The sequence below is a fragment of the Mustela lutreola genome, chromosome 11 (assembly GCF_030435805.1).
Source record: "Mustela lutreola isolate mMusLut2 chromosome 11, mMusLut2.pri, whole genome shotgun sequence".
NCBI lineage: Eukaryota > Metazoa > Chordata > Mammalia > Carnivora > Mustelidae > Mustela > Mustela lutreola.
In genome coordinates, this window is record NC_081300.1 from 19,874,647 (window position 1) to 19,893,644 (window position 18,998).

At 39.6% G+C, this 18,998-nt stretch overlaps 1 protein-coding gene across 1 annotated transcript in view; it reads left to right on the forward strand.

Annotated features, from left to right (window-relative positions):
* Window positions 1-250: 250 nt before the first annotated feature.
* The window catches only part of CCDC68 (coiled-coil domain containing 68), a 100,448-nt gene continuing 81,700 nt past the window's right edge, over window positions 251-18,998 (forward strand). Inside the window, exon 1 of the mRNA XM_059138688.1 lies at window positions 251-332. The gene's annotated coding sequence lies outside the window, so the exon portion shown is untranslated. The remainder of the gene's footprint in view (window positions 333-18,998) is intronic.

Genomic DNA, 18,998 nt, shown 5'->3' on the forward strand with positions numbered 1-18,998 from the left:
AAGAATAATAAACCTCTGTCATTTATTGCAAATATTTTTTCTCAGTTTGATGTTTGGCTTCCTTATGGTCAGTTTTAGTGGTAGAAATTTAATATTCTCTGTGTTCAAATCTCAGAGACTTGGAAAGAACCACAAATGTGAGTGCATAAGTAAATAAATCGTTCTAATCAGGACATTCCTAAAATAGTTTGGACCTGGGAGTGCGTATGTTTGTGTATACAGGTGGCTGCTGGCTGGTGCGCCTCCAGCCTCACCCCTACGTCCTCTAAGGAAGCGGGTGGTCAGCTTTAAAGTGCTTTGTTGCGATCGCTTTGAGGAAATGTTCCAGGCAGGTAAGGCTCTCTCTCTCTGGTGCTCTGTTGGTGAACTTTACAAAGGACCCAGTCAGAGAGTGAGTTTCTTTAAGATAGAATGGGAAGAAGACCTGTAAGAGAGGGAACATCTGGGATAAACTCATTTTTGTGCGTGAGCACCAATGGAGATGCCTGTCTGGGTCGGCTGAACAGCGTTTCGATAGCTGTTGAAAATTCATTTCATTTCATTATCAGAACTGTTGAAGCACCCCGGTTTGGATCAGGAAACAGCTTCTTAAACCTGCAGGAAGCTCATTTACCCCTGCTGAGGCTCCAGCTCCCTTTCTTGTGGGAAGGTAGAGGCGGCTTGCTTACAAATCCTGGCAGATATATGTACATATGTATTTCCTGATCCTATATATAAATATAATTTGTACTGAAGGAACATGGACATTTCTCAGGACCTTCCGTCTCTAGCAGCCTTAATATTATCCTTTTTCTGTTTGATTTGGGTCTGTTTCAAGGCTACTTTCCCAATCTTTTCATCTGTTAAAAAGACTGCTCTCAGGGCATTAATACCCAGAGAAGTGCCTTGGAGGTAGTGCGCAGTGGAACAAAGGACAGAGCATCAATTCTCTCAACAGCCAGCAATAAGCCAAGTGGTAGTATTTGTTCAAACAACAAACACTGATTGAAAAAACTTTTAAAGAATCCCGAATGGCATTTACGGATTCAGAACAAAATTAATGGAGGGGGGAAAAATCCATATAATTTGAAGTCTTTACAATCAAAGCCATAAGACTTCTACCTGTTTCTCAACCATGACACTTGCAGACTTGAAAACCTTAACTGCAAGGGTGTTCTTGGATCTTCCGTGTCAGGAGGGAGCCGAAGCCAGGAGGCATCGGGTAGAGGCCAAGTGGTTTGGAGACACAGGAGAGCGTCACACTGTTGCAGGGGTGGGGTGGGGTGGGGGAGTGGTGATTAAAGTGACACACAGATTCAGGTAATACTTGGGGCAATTTGGTGGCCAAAGAGTAGAATGGCAAGGAGTGGGTGAGGGTCAAGACAAGTCAGCCAGTGGGTACCAGCATCCCAGGAACTGAGGAAGAGACGCTACAGAGACATCCAGACAGGTGGTTCTCAGGTCAAGGTGAGAGAGTTTAGAAAGTAACTCCGGAGGGGACTCAGCATGGCCTCCATCCCTCGGTCACTGGCAGGAATAAGCCACCATCATCAGCTTGGGAGGGGTCCAGGGCAGGCTCCTGAAACACAGACTCAAGCTCAGAAAAATATCTCCCAATACAGACGACTCTCAGGGAGCCCAGCAGCCCCACTACTTACTATGTGGTATGTTTCATGTGAATTGTTTCCTTTACAAAAGTCCTAAGAGAAGGGACTATTGTTTTTCATACTCACTTAGAGATGAAGAAAGTAAGTCTAAATGTAAATGAAAACATCCCAAGACCTACTCTGCAGAGGGGTCTGCTCGCCGCCCCCCTGCATGTCTTGTGTTCTGGCTTCTTCTCTTCACCCCACAAATAGAGGATTGGTCTCACACTGGTAGTGTGCTACCTCTGCGGCAGAGGAAGAGACCAGTCGGGCTAAGGGCAGATCCATGTAATAACAGTGTGGCCAAGTTCTGCTCAAAATACTGAGCAGTATTCATATTCTACTAAGTTTCAATGGTGGGCAGATTGTGTGTGTGTGTGTGTGTGTGTGTGTGTGTGTGTGTGTGTTTAGAATTGAACTTTCATGTAAGCTGATTAAATATTTCCGACTGAAAAGGCCAGATGGGGAATTCGTAGATAAGGTAAGAAGTAGAGGGGTAAAATTTGGAAGCCCAGTGCGCCCCCAGAAGAATTTTAGCATTAAGATTCCCAGTTTTAAGCTCTATTATTTTTTTTTCCCCTCCCAGTGTATTTCTTTCCTGCAGAAGCTCTATCATGATGCTATGCATACAGTGGGAACAATATTAATGTATGCTGCTGGACTGGAATATCTTGGGAAAATCAGGGAGATTAGCATTGTGGATAAGCCACTAGAATCAGTTCCGGTCCAGAGAGAGCTGGGCTCTGCTCTGTGGAATGAATGAGTGGGTCACGGACCAATAGGGGCAGTCAGTGCCTGAGCCAGCTCTGTGGCCAGATGCCCTTGGCTGAGCATTTCCATTGACTACTTACTATGTGGTATGTTTCATGTGAATTGTTTCCTTTACAAAAGTCCTAAGAGAAGGGACTATTGTTTTTCATACTCACTTAGAGATGAAGAAAGTAAGTCTAAATGTAAATGAAAACATCCCAAGACCACAGAAATAAATGGCACCACTTGCATACAGATTTCTCAGACTTGGAAGCATACAATGCTATATACAGTAGCACGTCTTCTTGGTCTCCTAATACTCATTTTTATGTAGCCTCATGCATACCCTGATTGATTCACTGCTGTACTGAAAATGCAGGGTCACATATCTTGTCAACACAGGATATTTTATTTGAATTCCCGACCTTCAACTGGTTCACCCTTTGCCTGTGTGAAATTAGTAAAATGGCTACATTAACATTTCTTTTAATGCTCTTTTTTAAAGAGTACATTTTTAAGCACGGAAATAATGCATTTAAATGTGCTCTACAAAATGTGCATTTGTTTATAATAGGCCAAGAAAATTGCAAATGCAAAAGTACAAATTGTTTTAGACACAAGCAATTTTTGTACTTATACTACTTATAGCACCCTAAAATACACATTTTAGTGTATATGTGTTGAGAAATGTGTTTTTAAATGTTGACTTGCAATAGAGACATATCAAAAAATTCTCATTAATTGCAAATATGTCCTAGTTATTACCTATTTCTTAAATTAGAACAATATCTACCTCATTTTAATGACCAATATAGAACAATTCACACATACGTAATTTCTGAGTAGGAAGCAAGATGGAAAATAAATGTACAAAATGGCAGTCTGTTAACTCAAAAGAGAAGTGCTTTTATCTTATGTATTTGAACAACTGCACTTGTTGTTTGATATGATAACAAATAAAGGGGGAGATGAGGAGACAGAAAAATAGGAGATAAAATGGCAGGAGGGAAGGAGAAGTAGAATTAATGGAGGGAGTTAGGAGGATAACATTTATTTATCCATATGAAAAATAAAAATGATTTTTGGCAGAAATATTTCGTTAAGGTAGGACTGTGTCTTTTTTTACTCATTTATATTAAATTTAAATGCCAGAAAAACGTTATTATTTTGCCTACTCTTATTTATTAAAATCATTTTTAAAATGCAGTTCCCAGACATCCATCTGTCATATCAGGAAATAAACTAATGTTCTCTTTCTTTCCTTTTTTTTTTTTCCAAAAAGAAATTAGATAAACGAATGCAATGTAATTTATTATACATTTTCTCCACTACATAAGAATGCATATACTTACCAGGAAAATTTTGAAGTAGAAAAATAGAGGAGAAAAATCAATATTTTCATCACACAAAGGAAACAAATCCTACCATTTTCGCGAACCCCCTTCCTTCCAGTCTTTCTTCCCCCCCATACCTACTTATCGGTTTAAACCACCATTTTTGCAAACTGTTAAAATATCTGGAGTTCAAGAAATATTAAATATATCATTATTTTCTCCCAGATTGAAAAGAAGCAACAAAAGGCTTCAGAAACGGTAGTTTATGCATCTTGCTCCAATTCCAATAGAAATGATGTTTTAGACTAAACTGAGTTAATTTCAACCTTGCATCCCTCACTGCTCTTGATGTATCCAACCATATGTGCCACAGAGCAGAGCTTCCATCTCCTGTTCCCAGTCTGTCTCCCAAGTGTATCATAATGATGATGGAACCATGAAAGCAGCGTCAATGAAGAAATTGCACAATTCAGAGTGTCGGTGCAGAATAAATCTGATGAACTTAATGTCTCAGTAGGTATCCATTGGTTCCAAAATTGGGACATAATACATGGGTAAGAATTTTCTTCCCTGGAGATAGTAGCTGGGATATATGTCTGCTTTGATTCCATTAGCTCAATTTAAAGGACAAGTTGCTACGTAGCCTTTTACCAGAAGCTGATGAGAAGACAGTCCATGTTATCCAAGGGCTATGTCAGTCCTTCGGTGTGAAATTCAGGTTCTAAAAGAAAAGCCTTTGCATACGAATGTACATTTTGGACTTCACGCCCACTTGGAGTTTGGTTTGTGTGGCTACTTGAATGAGGAGTCAGGAGACCTCAGAAGTTGAGTTTGGACAGTCACTCAATAGCCTGTGCCTTATACTATTGTCTCAGGTTGAGGTGTGAGAGAGGTTGCTCTAACTTTTGAGAACTGAGGAGATTTTGTATGGATTGTACCTGATGTGGCTTATAGACTTACACATTATGGACTCAGACTATGGAGGTTCATTCAGAAGTTAGCATTTGGTGCCTTCATCCATGGGTGGCCAACCCTATACAGAGGAAACGATAGGAGATTCTGTAGCTTTGGCAAATTTGTCCCACAGAGTCAGGGATTTCTTCCTCATGGAAGTAGTTCTGGCCTGTTTTATAGGACTTTCTGTCTTGGGAAGGTGCTCTTGCCTTCATCTTCCCAAAGGCTTGGTAACACAGCACAGAATATCTTCCAATCTTTATCTCTGCATGGGCAGGGTGTTCTTGTTTATCTTCATGTAATGCCCAAGAGGTTGACATCTACTTGACATCAGCTGATCAGAGAAATAGATTTGGCTGACTTCTCTAGGCTCGATTTTTGCTGCCTTAGTTGTCTTATAGTTAAATGTCCGCAGTTATGTGTGCACACGTTTTGTTTTTAGTAATAGTATACAAATGACTGATTAATTTCTGTATTTTATTATTGCCTTGGAGTACAGACCTATACAGTGTGAAGATGGCATCCCTTGTTTGTCTTAGTTGATAATATGAAAGTCTGTACTTCCTTGATCTTCCTTATCCTTCCCATGCCCCTTCAGTGGGATCCTTTCCCTTGCCACAAAAAAGCCAACTACTGTTTATTCTTTGAAATTGTTCTGCTTGGGTGATCACTTGTTTCTACAGCTGTTGCTAGTACCATTTTGCTTGCAAACTAGTGAATCAAGGTAATACTCTAAGAGAATTTCTTTAGCATTTCTCTAAATATTGTATGTTCTTTAGCTCCCTTATATTCTTTCTTGATTTCTTAAATTTTCTTTATGGTTTAGGTGAGGATATGGCAAACTTTTTCTGTCGGGTACCAGATGGTAAATATCTTGTGTTTTTCTGGCTGTGCAGTCTCTGTGGTAAATATTCGATTTGACCACTATAATACAAAACACTGTAGATAATATTTAAATGAATGAGTTTAGCTATGGCCTAGTAATGTTTTATTTATGAAAAGAGGCAATAGGTCAGACTTAGCCTGGGGGGGTCACAGTTTGCCCACCCCTGTTCTGAACTATCAAGTCAGACTTGCTGTTACCGCATAACACTTTTGGCACATAAAGAATTCATAAATATTGGAAAACCCAGAAGACTCTACTCCAAATCTGCTAGAACTTGTACAGGAATTCAGTAAATTGTCAGGATATAAAATCAATGCACAGAAGTCAGTTGCATTTCTATACACCAACAACAAGACAGAAGAAAGAGAAATTAAGGAGTCAATCCCATTTACAATTGCACCCAAAACCATAAGATACCTAGAAATAAACGTAACCAAAGAGGCAAAAAATCTACTCAGAAAACTACAAAGTACTCATGAAAGAAATTGAGGAAGACACAAAGAAATGGAAAAATGTTCCATGCTCCTGGATTGGAAGAACAAATATTGTGAAAATGTCTATGCTACCTAAAGCAATCTACAAGTTTAATGCAATCCCTATCAAAATACTATCAACTTTTTTCAAAGAAATGGAACAGATAATCCTAAAATTTATATGGAACCAGAAAAGACCTCGAATAGCCAGAGGAATATTGAAGAAAAAAGCCAAAGTTGGTGGCATCACAATTCCAGACTTCAAGCTCTGTTACAAAGCTGTCATCATCAAGACAGTATGGTACTGGCACAAAAACAGACATATAGACCAATGAAACTGAATAGAGAGCCCAGAAATAGACCCTCAACTCTATGGTCAACTAATCTTCGACAAAGCAGTAAAGAATGTCCAATGGGAAAAAGACAGTCTCTTCAACAAATGGTGTTGGGAAAATTGGACAGCCACATGCAGAAATATGAAACTGGACCATTTCTTTACACCACACACAAAAATAGACTCAAAATGGATGAAGCACCTCAATGTGAGAAAGGAGTCCATCAAAATCCTTGAGGAGAACACAGGCAGGAACCTTTTTGACCTCAGCCACAGCAACTTCTTCCTAGGAACATCGCCAAAAGCAAGGAAAGCAAGGGCAAAAATGAACTATTGGGACTTGATCAAGGTCAAAAGCTTTTGCAGAGCAAAGGAAACAGTTAACAAAACCAAAAGACAACTGACAGAAGGGGAGAAGATATTTGCAAACAACATATCAGATAAAGGGCTAGTATCCAAAATCTATAAAGAACTTATCAAACCCAATAGCCAAAGAACAAATAATCCAATCAAGAAATTAACAGAGGACATGAACAGACATTTTTTCAAAGACGACATCCAGATGGCCAACAGACACATGAAAAAGTGCTCCACATCACTTGGCATCAGGGAAATACAAATCAAAACCACAATGAGATACCACCTCACGTCAGTCAGATGGCTAAAATTAATAAGTCAGGGAATGACAGATGCTGGTGAGGATGTGGAGAAAGGGGAACCCTCCTATGCTGCTGGTGGGAATGCAAGCTGGTGCAGCCACTCTGGAAAGCAGCATGGAGGCTCCTTAAAAAGTTGACATCAGAGCTACCCTATGACCCAGCAATCGTACTACCGGGTATTTACCCTAAAGATACAAATGTAGTGATCCGAAGGGGCACGTGCACCCGAATGTTTATAGAAGCAATGTCCGCAATAGCCAAACTATGGAAATAACCTAGATGTCCTTCAAAAGATGAATGGATAAAGAAGATGTCGTATATATACACAATGGAATACTATGCAGCCATCAAAAAAATGAAATCTTGCCATTTGGGACAACATGGATGGAACTAGAGGTTATTATGCTGAGCAAAATAAGTCAATCAGAGAAAGACAATTATCATATGATCTCCCTGATATGAGGAAGTTGAGAGGCAACGTGGGGGGTCTGGGTAGTAGGAAAGGAAAAATGAAACAAGATGGGATCAGGAGGGAGACAACCATAAGAGACTCTTAATCTCACAAAACAAACTGAGGGTTGTTGCGGGGGAGAAGCGGAGGGAGAGGGTGGTTGGGTTATGGACATTGGGGACGTTATGTGCTATGGTGAGTTCTGTGATGTGTAAACCTGGCGATTCACAGACCTGTACCCTTGTGGTTAATAATACATTATATGTTAATTAAAAAATTTAAAAATTTAAAAAAAAATTAAAAAAATGAAATTGTCAAACTGTTTTTAAAAAAATTTATAAATATTTACATGCACAGTTATGTTAATTATTAACCATAAAGAAAAGCTCATGATGATGATGATGGTGATGATGATGATAATGATGACATTCCTTGAATACTTACTATGTCTTAAGTACTATGTTGAGTATAGTATAGAATTATCCCATTTCATTTGCTCCATTGCCCTATGAGATTGACTCTCAATGAGTCTCTTTACAGTGAGGAAATTAAGGAACAGAGAGGTGAAGTAGCTTGCTCAAGATGTCCTGTTAAAAGGAACCCACGTGCTCTACTTTCAGAACCCACTCTAATAACCACACCTTTTGTGTTGCCTTCCATAACTTAGGATGTATGGTTCCAGGTGTGAGGACTAGACAACCAACAGCACCATGGTCAAATGGCCACTCAAGGATGTTTTAAGTAGTTATAACCAAAAAAATAACAACAGTGCCATTGTTGATCATCCATTCCTCAATGATATTCAAGGTTAAGTATAATTACGTTGGAAGCCACTATCCAGCATTTTAGCCAAGGTGATTCCTCTTCTTTCTTGTTACCTTTTGATTATCTAGAGAATTGAAGAGGAGATTTAACTGTTAGTTGAGAACATGTATGGAGCACTGAAATAATTAGAGTCTTCTAGTCAAGGATGAATGTCAGCTGCAATTCAGACAACTTCTAGCTTCTGGCAGAAATTTTGAGCTGGAATAGCACATCCTCCAGGGTTGACTCTAACTGAAATCTGTAAATAGCTTGTCCTTACTTCACTTCATAAAATGTAGATGAAGGATTGGTTAGTTACCTATATTCTATCTTCTAGTAGAACCCTTAACCTCTGTGATATATAAATACATATTTATAGAAAATTTTAGCCTATCCAAGAAAACTACAAAAAAAGCTGTCTCTTAAGTGAAATAGTTCAAGAGTAGCCTGTGTATGAAAATGCTCTCCCAATTTTTGAAGGAATGTTTTTGTGCCAAAATGAATGAATATTCTCTGAGCTTTTATTATATAAAAGATATGTATTCATTGCTTAATATGTAAGTCATTGTTACATAGGAGATAAATAGGATATTTATTATATAATTTTTTAAAAACTGCCAACAATCTTTAAAAAAAGTGATTATTTAAAAAGGTTATTGTAGAAAATCTAAAAAATAAAAGAAAGGAAGAAAAAAAATAATCTTCCTTAATTCTCCATTCAAAGAAAACCATATTACCAGTTTGAGGTGTTCCATATTTTCCTATGAATACATGTAAACCATCTTTAAAAGATAAATCAAAAGATCTACTTTCTTCTGTACATACTCTGTAGATCATTATTGGGGTAATACAGAATATGACTTTACATCTTTCTTTTTCCATTCAACATTACAGAGAAAGCATTTTCCATGTCATCAAATGCCATGCAAAAATATCATTTAAATTGTACATTATATTCTAATTCATGCTCACTAAGTAATAGAATTCCTTTCTCACAATTATCTGGCACTTACTCACAATCCTCATCATTTAAGAGATGAGGAAAGTTGAGACCTTTCCATTAAAATAGTTAAAATTAAAACTTTGTGGATTTAATTTTGGTTTTCTGGAAAAGTCACTTATGCAAAAACTTATAATGGTAAATAAATGAGCTGTTAATGAATGCACATCATGTCTAGTCCAAAAACGTCTATCTACATGACAGATATAATCGCTATGCCTTTAAATTATTGCAGAGAGGTAGAAGCTATGGTATCAGTAAAGCTACAGGTTTAAAAGAAAATCTAAGGACTATAGGTAGGTAAGTCAAACAAAAAGTGAACTGACCGCTTGGCAATATTAATTAATATGAATCACTACTATAACGCAGATACTCAAGAACTTCTCTTTTAAATTAATGTTTTGAATCTTGCTACTCCCTTCCCTTTCAAAAAGCATGCACTCACACAGCACATACACAACAAACACACACAACAAACACACACACATGCTCATAAACACACATCCAATTCCTGGATCAGTCAATCAATTTTCCATTTTGCCACAGAGTTGAATCATAAGATTTAGTGACAGATATTTTTCATATCTTGTCATATCTAACTTGTAGAATCATGTACATATGGTGGATTTTGGTGCAGAATCATGACCAGATTTTTTTCTAAGGCATCAATCAAAACATTTTGATCTTTCATTTAATATAAGCAATAAAACCCCTCATTTTACCTTTTTTTGTAACTTTGTAAAACATGTGATTGGGCGTGGGGGTTGGTTTCACTGTATCAAAAAACATCTTGAATCCCTCTGCCTTTTTTTCCCTCCTTCTCAAAGGTTCTTCAACTTGGAACTCAGTTCAAAATCTGAGTCTAAGTAAAATTCAATTTAGTTGTTAATCCCATATGAGGATACAATAGCTGCTACACATTCTGGCAAAAATCTTCAAATTTTTACTTTTAATAATGTTTTCCCTCTCTCTAATTTCCTCTGTAAGAAAACATTCTCTTGGACAATTACCCCCATAATGGCCTTGCCAGAATCCATTTCAACGTGAGCTGTCTCAGAGAGTTCAGGAGCAGTCAGATTTTTTTCCTACAATTTTTGTTTTGTTGCCCAGGAAAACCCAGTTTCTTTTTTCGTTGCCTTCTCAAATGCCTTCACTTATTGTTAAATGCATATGGGGCTTATATGTATTAGTTTTAGTATGATCACAATCCTCAGGTCTCCAACTTACAAATGGGTTAAGTCCCAAAAATCTTTTTATTAATCATTTGAAGTACGTTACATATCTCCCCAGTGGAATAGTGGTAGCATTAAAGGTAGATTCCAAGAAAAATTTGAAAGAATGTAAACTGTAATAAAGCAGCATAAAGCCCCGGAAGCGATATCTTAATGACACCTAGTCACCCATGATACTAAGAAATGCATTCCAAATTCCAGGACAGATACCAAGAATGCATCTCTCCCCATTCATTGGTTTCTCTGCAAGGGACATAAGGAATGGCATGTGGGGTTAGGGAGGAATGGGTGATATAGGCAGAAATGATGCCTATGCCAATATCTTGTTAACACTCTACACTTCAAAAGAAAACACATTTCTTTAGATCAATCACACTCGATGGGGTCCAAACTGAGAAAGAAAGGATACATTTACCCAGAAGAAATGGGAGCTCTATTCTTCAATATACTCAGTGGCCTGGTGTTTGTCTATCAGATTCTTTTTTTTTTTTCCCTGATAAGAGGGTAATTTTTTTAATAACATAAAAATGTAATGAACTTCAAGCTGCACAACACTGGAGGCTCAGAGGCCTCTCTCCCAGCATCACTGCATTTGTCATAATTTCATAAGCAAAAGTAACCAGCAAGGTGGCTGCAAGGAGCCAGGCAAAAGCATCACGTGTTCGGTGAATACATCGCCGCTGAGGGACTGAATGGCAACTTCATGGTACCCGAGTGGCCGAATGGCTAGTCCACTTCTTATATGCCATTCAGGCTCATTCATCAATTGTCCCCTTGTTGTCTGAGGAGCCTGAATGAAGTTTCAGAATCTTTTCCTATGATGGAGCTGCTTTCTTTTCATAAAAAGAATACCTAAAAATCAGTCATTGTAATCTACTACGTGATAACACCAAACAAGAAAAACCACATGATCCTCACAAGAAATTCCAAAAAAGCATTAGACAAAATTTATTCATAAGAGCGCTTTGCAACCTGGGGATAGAAGAGAATTCCCTCAACTTGATATTGGGCTACACATGTTTAATGGGAGAGGGCGGAGAACCCACTCAAGGTCAGAAATAGGACCTGCTCCCCATCAGCCAGACAAAAAAAAAAAAAATCTTATGATTCACAGGGCATTGGATGGTAGCTTCCTCAAAGTGATGAATTTCCTTAAGTTGATAAGGAACATCCACAGAAATGTTACAAGTGACATCATGTTTAGAGATGAAAGATTAGACCCTTTTCCTCTAAGATCAAGTAAAAGAAAAGGATGTCCACTTTTACCACTTCAACATTGTTCTAAAGGCTGTAGCCAGCAGAATACAAGAAGAAAAACAAATCAAATGAAAGGCATCCAGATTTGAAAGGCAACCTTGTATGCAGATAATGTGCTCATCTATGGAGAATACTCTCTGAAATTTATAAAACAAAAGACACCAAAACTAGTAAGTGGGATTTGTAGGATGGCAAGGCCCAAAATCAACTCAAAATTTAGTTCTATTTTGATTTGCTAGTAATCAAAAAGCAAAAATTGAACTTAAAGTAACATTACCATGCATCACTATGACCTAGATAAATGGAGAAATATATCATGTCCATTGGTTGGAAGGCACAATAATGTTAAGATGGCAGTTCATCCTAAGTTCACATATAGATTCAATGCAATTTCAACCCAAATCCCAACAACCTTTTTAGCAAAAATTGGCAAGCCAGTTTTGAAAAATGGAAATACATAGGGCCTAGCATACTCCAAACAACTTTGGAAAGGAAGAACACATTTGGAGACGAACACCATCTGATTCCAAGGTTTACTTCTACACCCAAAGTATAGGGTTATGCCTTTTACTACTCCTAGTGCCCAAAGTGTAAAGAAAATGATGTACCATATGACAAAGCTCTTGGAGCATTCCACCCACTATCCTTTCCTTACCAATCAAGGGGAGATCAAGACAAATGGAATTTTAAGGAGTCTCCTAAACACTATTGGCTGTATGAGTTTGGGCAAGTCAGAACTTGTCAGTCCTTGATTTTCCCAGCTGTAGAGATGAAAAGATTATACAGAATGATCTCGAAGGTCTCATTCAATTCTATGCAGACACATATGTTCCCAGGCCTTAGCGGGTTTGCAATCTGGTAGGAGTGGAAGACTAACCATCCTGAAAAAAACAGCAAGTGTTACTAAAAAAAAATACAATTAGGTGTTCAATTATGTGGTACAGATTCTGAATGTTCCAAGGATTTGGTGCACAGTAATTTCTGAGGTTGGAGAAACAAGTCAAGGAAAGCTTCATGAAGAAGTGGTGTTTTCATCTAGGGTCTTAGACATGACTTATTAGCGTTGTAATTCCAAAATCCATTGGGGCAGTGGCTAATTTTCAGGGCAGGAACTGTGTCTTCCTAATTGTAGCTGGTCTCCCTAGAGCTCCCTGTCTACACCATTGGATTTAGTTCCAAATCCAGTCTGTCTTGTCCTGCTTACTGTGAATTCATGCGTGCTAGTCCAACTATATTATGAGTCTCTCAAGAGCCAGGCCTCTATCCTACCTTTCTGTACCCAGATTCATTGACTCGGTGGTTCAACACCAAAGTAAATCATACTCTAGGTCACCGTCATTCTACACCCGTCTCATAGAACGGAAATCTATTTAAAGTATGTGATAAGGGCAGGCTTCGAAGGAAAAGAAATTATTGAGGAGAAACCCAAGGAAACTGGGAGGAAAGGGTGGCAATGGTGAGTTTTATGTGGCACATGTGTACACCCCCGTTTTGTGGTCATGGGCTGAAAAATATGAACAAAACAAATATGGTTGTTTTGTTTTAGCCTGATTGTGTTCAGTTCCACCACCTTCTGCCCTGCTTGCTGTCTTAAAATCTTTCCTCCACTCTTCATAATTTGTGTATCCCATGCTGAGGTCATTAGAGAATTACAACCTAGTGATGACAGTGTCTGCATCCTTCCCCCAGCCTCCAGTATGGATCTGGGCATAGAGTGGTGCTTTATAAAATTTCTGTTTCTTCATCTATTTATCCCTTAAATTTAATTTGCCTTAGGTAATCAAAATGTTAGTTGCTTCATTAAATTAGAGTGGTACCAAATTTCAGAGCACAGTTGATTCTGATGCAGTAATTGACTAAAGCTCTAGGCCCATTGAACCTAGATCTGCTTGAATAGTGTAGAGATTTGGGACACGGTGGCTCAGGGACTTGACCCCTGGAGCCTGAGTATGGCTTACGATTCGGTTCTGTGCAGAGCATGGGCCAGGAAGGGTATCATAGATGGTTTTAATGGCCCCAAATATGCTCAACCCCTTTCTGAACTCATGCCCTTTGCCCACGGGTTTTGTACTTTTAGCAAAGAGGTAAACTCCACTTCCCCTCTCCTTAAGTTTGAGCTGATGCTGCAACTTGCTTTGGCCAATTGAATACAGAGGAAATAATGGTGTGCCAGTTCCAAGTCTGGGCCTTAGGAGGCCTGGCATGTTCCCATTTGCTCTACTCTTGCTCCTCTTCTGTAGCCAAGTACCCATGCCTGGGTGAGCCTGCTGAACCAGATACAGGACCAGAGCTGAGTTGCTCCATCGTCCCAGCTAAAGCCAAAGTAAACATATGATCGCAAATGTGTGTTGATCAGCCAAGATCAGCAGAGCCCAGACCATGTTGACTGAGCCCTGTGAACACCCTTTGTGAACCCCCAAAACACTCATTGTTTTATGGCCCGAAGGCTTGAGGCTCTATGTTACACTGTATTACTGTGGTGACAGGTCACTGTCACAGAGGGTTCACTGCAGCTGTGGAAAGTGGGACTGGTGTTCATTCAGCTATAGCTCTTTAAGGTCCCCTCTGACACATCTGTACTGGGGGCCACCAGACTCGTATTCCTTGGACTTGTTGGTTCTTGCTGGGAAGCCTGTTGGTTACTAGGAAGCAGAACTGGCCTCTTTTGGACTGATAAAATGGAAGAGGTTTTTTGGCAAGTTGAGGGGGACAAAAGGTAGAGATTCTATGCTTCCTGCTCAAAGGCCAGAGCTTTCTGGGGGGATGGGAGCCTCAAATGATCAATGAGGAAAATACTAAAAGAGACATGAGTATATTTTATAAGTGGGCCATACCAACTGTACTATACTCAGGTAACTTGGGGGAAATAAAACAAAATGAAATCAACTAAATGTGGTACAATTCCTATATGAGATATAATGACATTGGAATCTATTAAAATGTCTCAAAGAGGGACACCTGGGTGGCTCAGTCAGTTAAGCGTCTGCCTTCAGCTCAGGTCATGATCCCAGGTTCCTGGGATCGAGCCCTACATTGGGCTCCCTTCTCATCCTACTTCTCCTTCTGCCTCTGCTGCTCCCCTTTTGCTCACTCTCTCTCTCTGTGTCAAATAAGTAAATAAAACCTTTGAAAAAATGTCTTGAAGAGATGGGCCGATCTATCCATTTATGCAACAAGTATTTATTCAGCAGCTCCTATATGCCAACACTATTTTGGACATTGAAACAATGTCCATGAACAAAACTTAAAAACTCCCTCTACTTGTTGAGCTTCCGTCCTAGTGGAGGAGAAGATGTAATAATCAACAAATATATTAAGTGAGGGATATGATAGGCTGAAAAGTGGTACACGACAGTGGAAAGAGAAAAAGTAGAGTAAGGAAAGGGGCATTTGGTGGTGCCACAGGGAAGGTGGGGGAGCAGTTAGAGTTTCAAGGTGAGATTCAGAGGTGAGCGATAGGTGACGTGGGAGGAGATCCAAGGGAGAAGGTCCAAGCAGCTGCTACAGCAAAGGCCCTCCATGGTCTCTTGCCAATGGGTAAAGAGCAGCAAGAGGCCATGGTGACTGGGAATGAGCTGGATGTTGAAGAGCAGTAAGAAGAGGTCAGAGAGGTAGTAGGAGGCAACACTGTTCAAGTTTCAAAGGCCATTATGAGAACTTTGCTGTACTTGGGGAACAAATGGGAGCTTTTGGAGGGTGGTGGTGAGCTTAAAGTTGTTCATAATCAGACTCAGCCATTAGCTAGGTGAAGCCAGATGCTCGTGTGGGGTGGGGGGCACAGAAGACCCATTAGGCACCTACTGCAGGATTCCTAGTGATGGCTGGTGGCCTGGCTCAGTGCTGGCAGACAGTGTGAGAAGAAGCAGGTAGATTCTTGGTGTATATTAAAGGTAGAGCCAGAAGGATTTGTTGGTGGATGGGATGTAACATGGGAGAGGAGATGGAGTCAGGCTGACCGTAAGGCTTTGGCCGGGAGAAACTGAAAGGATGGGGTTGCCCTTACTTGAACTGGAAAGACTTGTGAGAAGGATGGAGTTAGTTCCATTTTGGAAAATTAGGGTTGAACCTTCTGCTAGCCCTTTAAGTAGAAATATGCTGTCCCAGGTAAAACCAGATCTAGCTTTCTGGATTCAGTGGAAAAACTAGATTCACTCTCTATTTAAGCAAACCCAGAAACCCATAGATTTCTGATATTCTAGAAGGATGGTGATTTTCAATATCTGTTTACTTTTATTTATATTTTAAATGACATCTCCATTATATTGACCCAAGCTCTGCATACATGGTGTGATTGTTTCTCATCCTGATGGGCTCAGTTATTACTTCCAAATTATGAATTTTGTTTGGGGACGCAAATGACCAATCAATACAAAATCTTTCAAAGCACCCCCTACATCATCATTTCAACTGCAGGGTAACAACAGAGTTGAATAAATCAATTTACTGTCAAATTGTACAGTTAGGTTCTTAATTTTAGATATACTAAACTTATTTCATCTATCCAGCAAATATTTCCTGAGTAAATACTGTGAGCCTGGCAACATGCTAAGTACCAGAGGGTCCAGAGATTTTTTTTTTTTAATGCCATTTCTTGCTTTTAGACACCTGTATGAGGCAGCAGTGGAAGTGATGGAGATAAGTAAGAGGTTAGTGAATAGACTGAAATATTCAATAGAATATAACCAAATCCTGTAAGTAAAGCTCTGGACAAGTGTTGGGGGGGCAGTGGAGAGAAGTCATCTATATCCTTTGCTCGACATGCAAATTCCATCTCCAGTGTTGCAGACAATTCCTTGTTTACTAGCTCTGAGATTCAGCACTTTCCCACTTCTGAGAGCATGAGAGGGGATAAGGTCAGAGGGAGAAGCAGACTCCCTGCTGAGCAGGGAGCCCAAGGTGGGACTGGATCCTGGGACTCTGGGATCATGACCTGTGCTGAAGGCAGTTGCCCAACCGACTGAGCCACCCCAGTGCCCCTCACTTCCTCACTTCTAACCCAGCAAGAGATGCTGGTTAGGCTCAGAAACGACAAGCAGAAATGGCTTAACTGATCACATATCCACAGCTTCTGGGCTACTGTCCCAGATAACAGTGTTTCAGCCCTTAAAAAGTGGATTTGAATTCACTCAAATTTGAATTCTGGCAGTGGACAAGTGCTCTGTCTGGTAGGAGTAGGGAGGAAGTGGGCTTCCTTATTCCAACACAGGGGACATGTGGCTTGAGGTCCTCTTGTTTCCATTTTTTGGAAGCCGAGCTACTTCAAGTATCATATACATTCAGTAAAGAGTGTGAAATTAGCCCCCAAGATGCCATGTTTTATCAAATTAGGTCCAATCCCCTTCATTTGCTCATGATAAACCGAGTCACCTCTGTTCACACGATGACCTGAGCTTTGCATTCAAGCCACAGCTCCACAGCTTGGGACCACGTGCTTGGGGTAGTCACTTACTTTTATGCACTGATTTCTTAATCTGTAAAAAGAGGGTTTAGTATAGTAACGGGGCTGCTGTAACGATGGTAAGAGATAATCTAGGTAAATCTTTGCACAAAGAAGGTGCTCAATAAACGTTAGGCATTTCTCTCACCTGACTTTGATTCTCAACTTTACAATCCAAATTCTGATGAGTCTGAAGTCGAAGGTGATGGTGTCAAACAAGAGGGTTGTCTAGAATGGTGTCAAAGTTCCCCACAAACCCAACGTTTTATGATCCTAAGTAACTGTGTCTGGGAACCGGATGTCTGGAAATTTTATGAAATGTCCACTAGGTGGCGACATGTTGTCATCTTTACTGTCCTCGCTGCATAAATTTGTAACTGGAATCCTGAGAGACTATGTTCACCTTTCACATAATTAAGAATGTTGTTGCCACAAACAAAGATGGACTGGCTACAGTTATTATTTGAAGGGAAAATGCTCCACTAGTGGCTTCTTGTTTTAAAAAGAACATATTTTTAATTCATGTTTGAATTGATTATCCTTGTATCATAAGAGGAATTTAATGTTAACTATTATACTCTAGGATTTACCTATTTCCTATTCTTAGGCTCTTATTTATTTGATCTTTAAGTGTTCTAACTTGTTGGCTACCTGACAAAGGATGAAGAATTTGGATGTTTATCTCTGTGATTCAAAAAATTTCATTTGCATGCCCTTCTGTTCATTTGCCCTGACATTAGCAACTCAGAGAGACAAAGAGAGAAAAGTTTCTTCACTTGTGGGTTTTATGTTTAGATCCAAGTATTGATGCAGACCCCAAAGTCATCAACAGCACATGGGACTGCCTGGGTGGTGAAACAGGCTGGCATTTTTCACAACTATCAAAGTAATCTCTCTAAAATGAACTTCCATTTTACTTTCTTTTGCTATTTCTTTGTCGCATGTTTAGTTGGAGAGGCAGAGGAAAGGAAGGAGCAAGGAAGAAGTAAGTGAATATAACCTCAGTGAGGCTTTGGAAGCAGCTATCAGTGAGAGAGGGGTGGGTCAGCGGAAACAAGATTTTGTCAGTGAGGGAGAAAACATTCCCACTGATGGCAACCGGCATCAAAGAACTCCATCCAGAAGACGGACTTCAGGTCATATGTGCAACACAATTACACAACCAAACCATTAGAAGGACACAATTTAGGAAATCTTTGTATGATGGAATGCTCTATTACTTTCAATAATGCATATTGAATACATTCCCGAGTCCTTTGGGTGCCATGCACACTGGATCACTTACTTACATTTACTGTAAAGCCTTCAATGGATGGGGGATGGTTGATATTAACTAGTAAGATCCTGAATGTGTCTGTGGGCTGTCTGTGGGCGTCGCTTCTGAAATCCCCCTGCCTGGAATAAAATAATCATATATCCTTGATCTCTACGTATGGCAAGTCTTCTCTTTTTCATTGAAATAGTCATGAATTCTCTGACTGTTGACTCAAGGAAATTAACCTCCAGACTATTATCAAATTAGCATTCTCAAACTCAAATTTTTAAGCAACATTTAAAATTGCTTGTTATGCCCAAGTTTTTGCGTCCGAGAGACCACCAAGGAGCCAAGCACCGACGCTATCACACGAGGGTTTATTTGACAAGCTTAAGCTTGGGCCCAAGTATACCTGGCACAGAGGAGTAGGGACTTGAACCCCGAACCAGATTACAGTCAGTGATTTTAAAGGTAGAGTAGGGGAGGACTCAGCTGTGGGTCAGGACAAAGGGGATTAGAGATGGCATAAGTCTCTAAGGAATTTTGG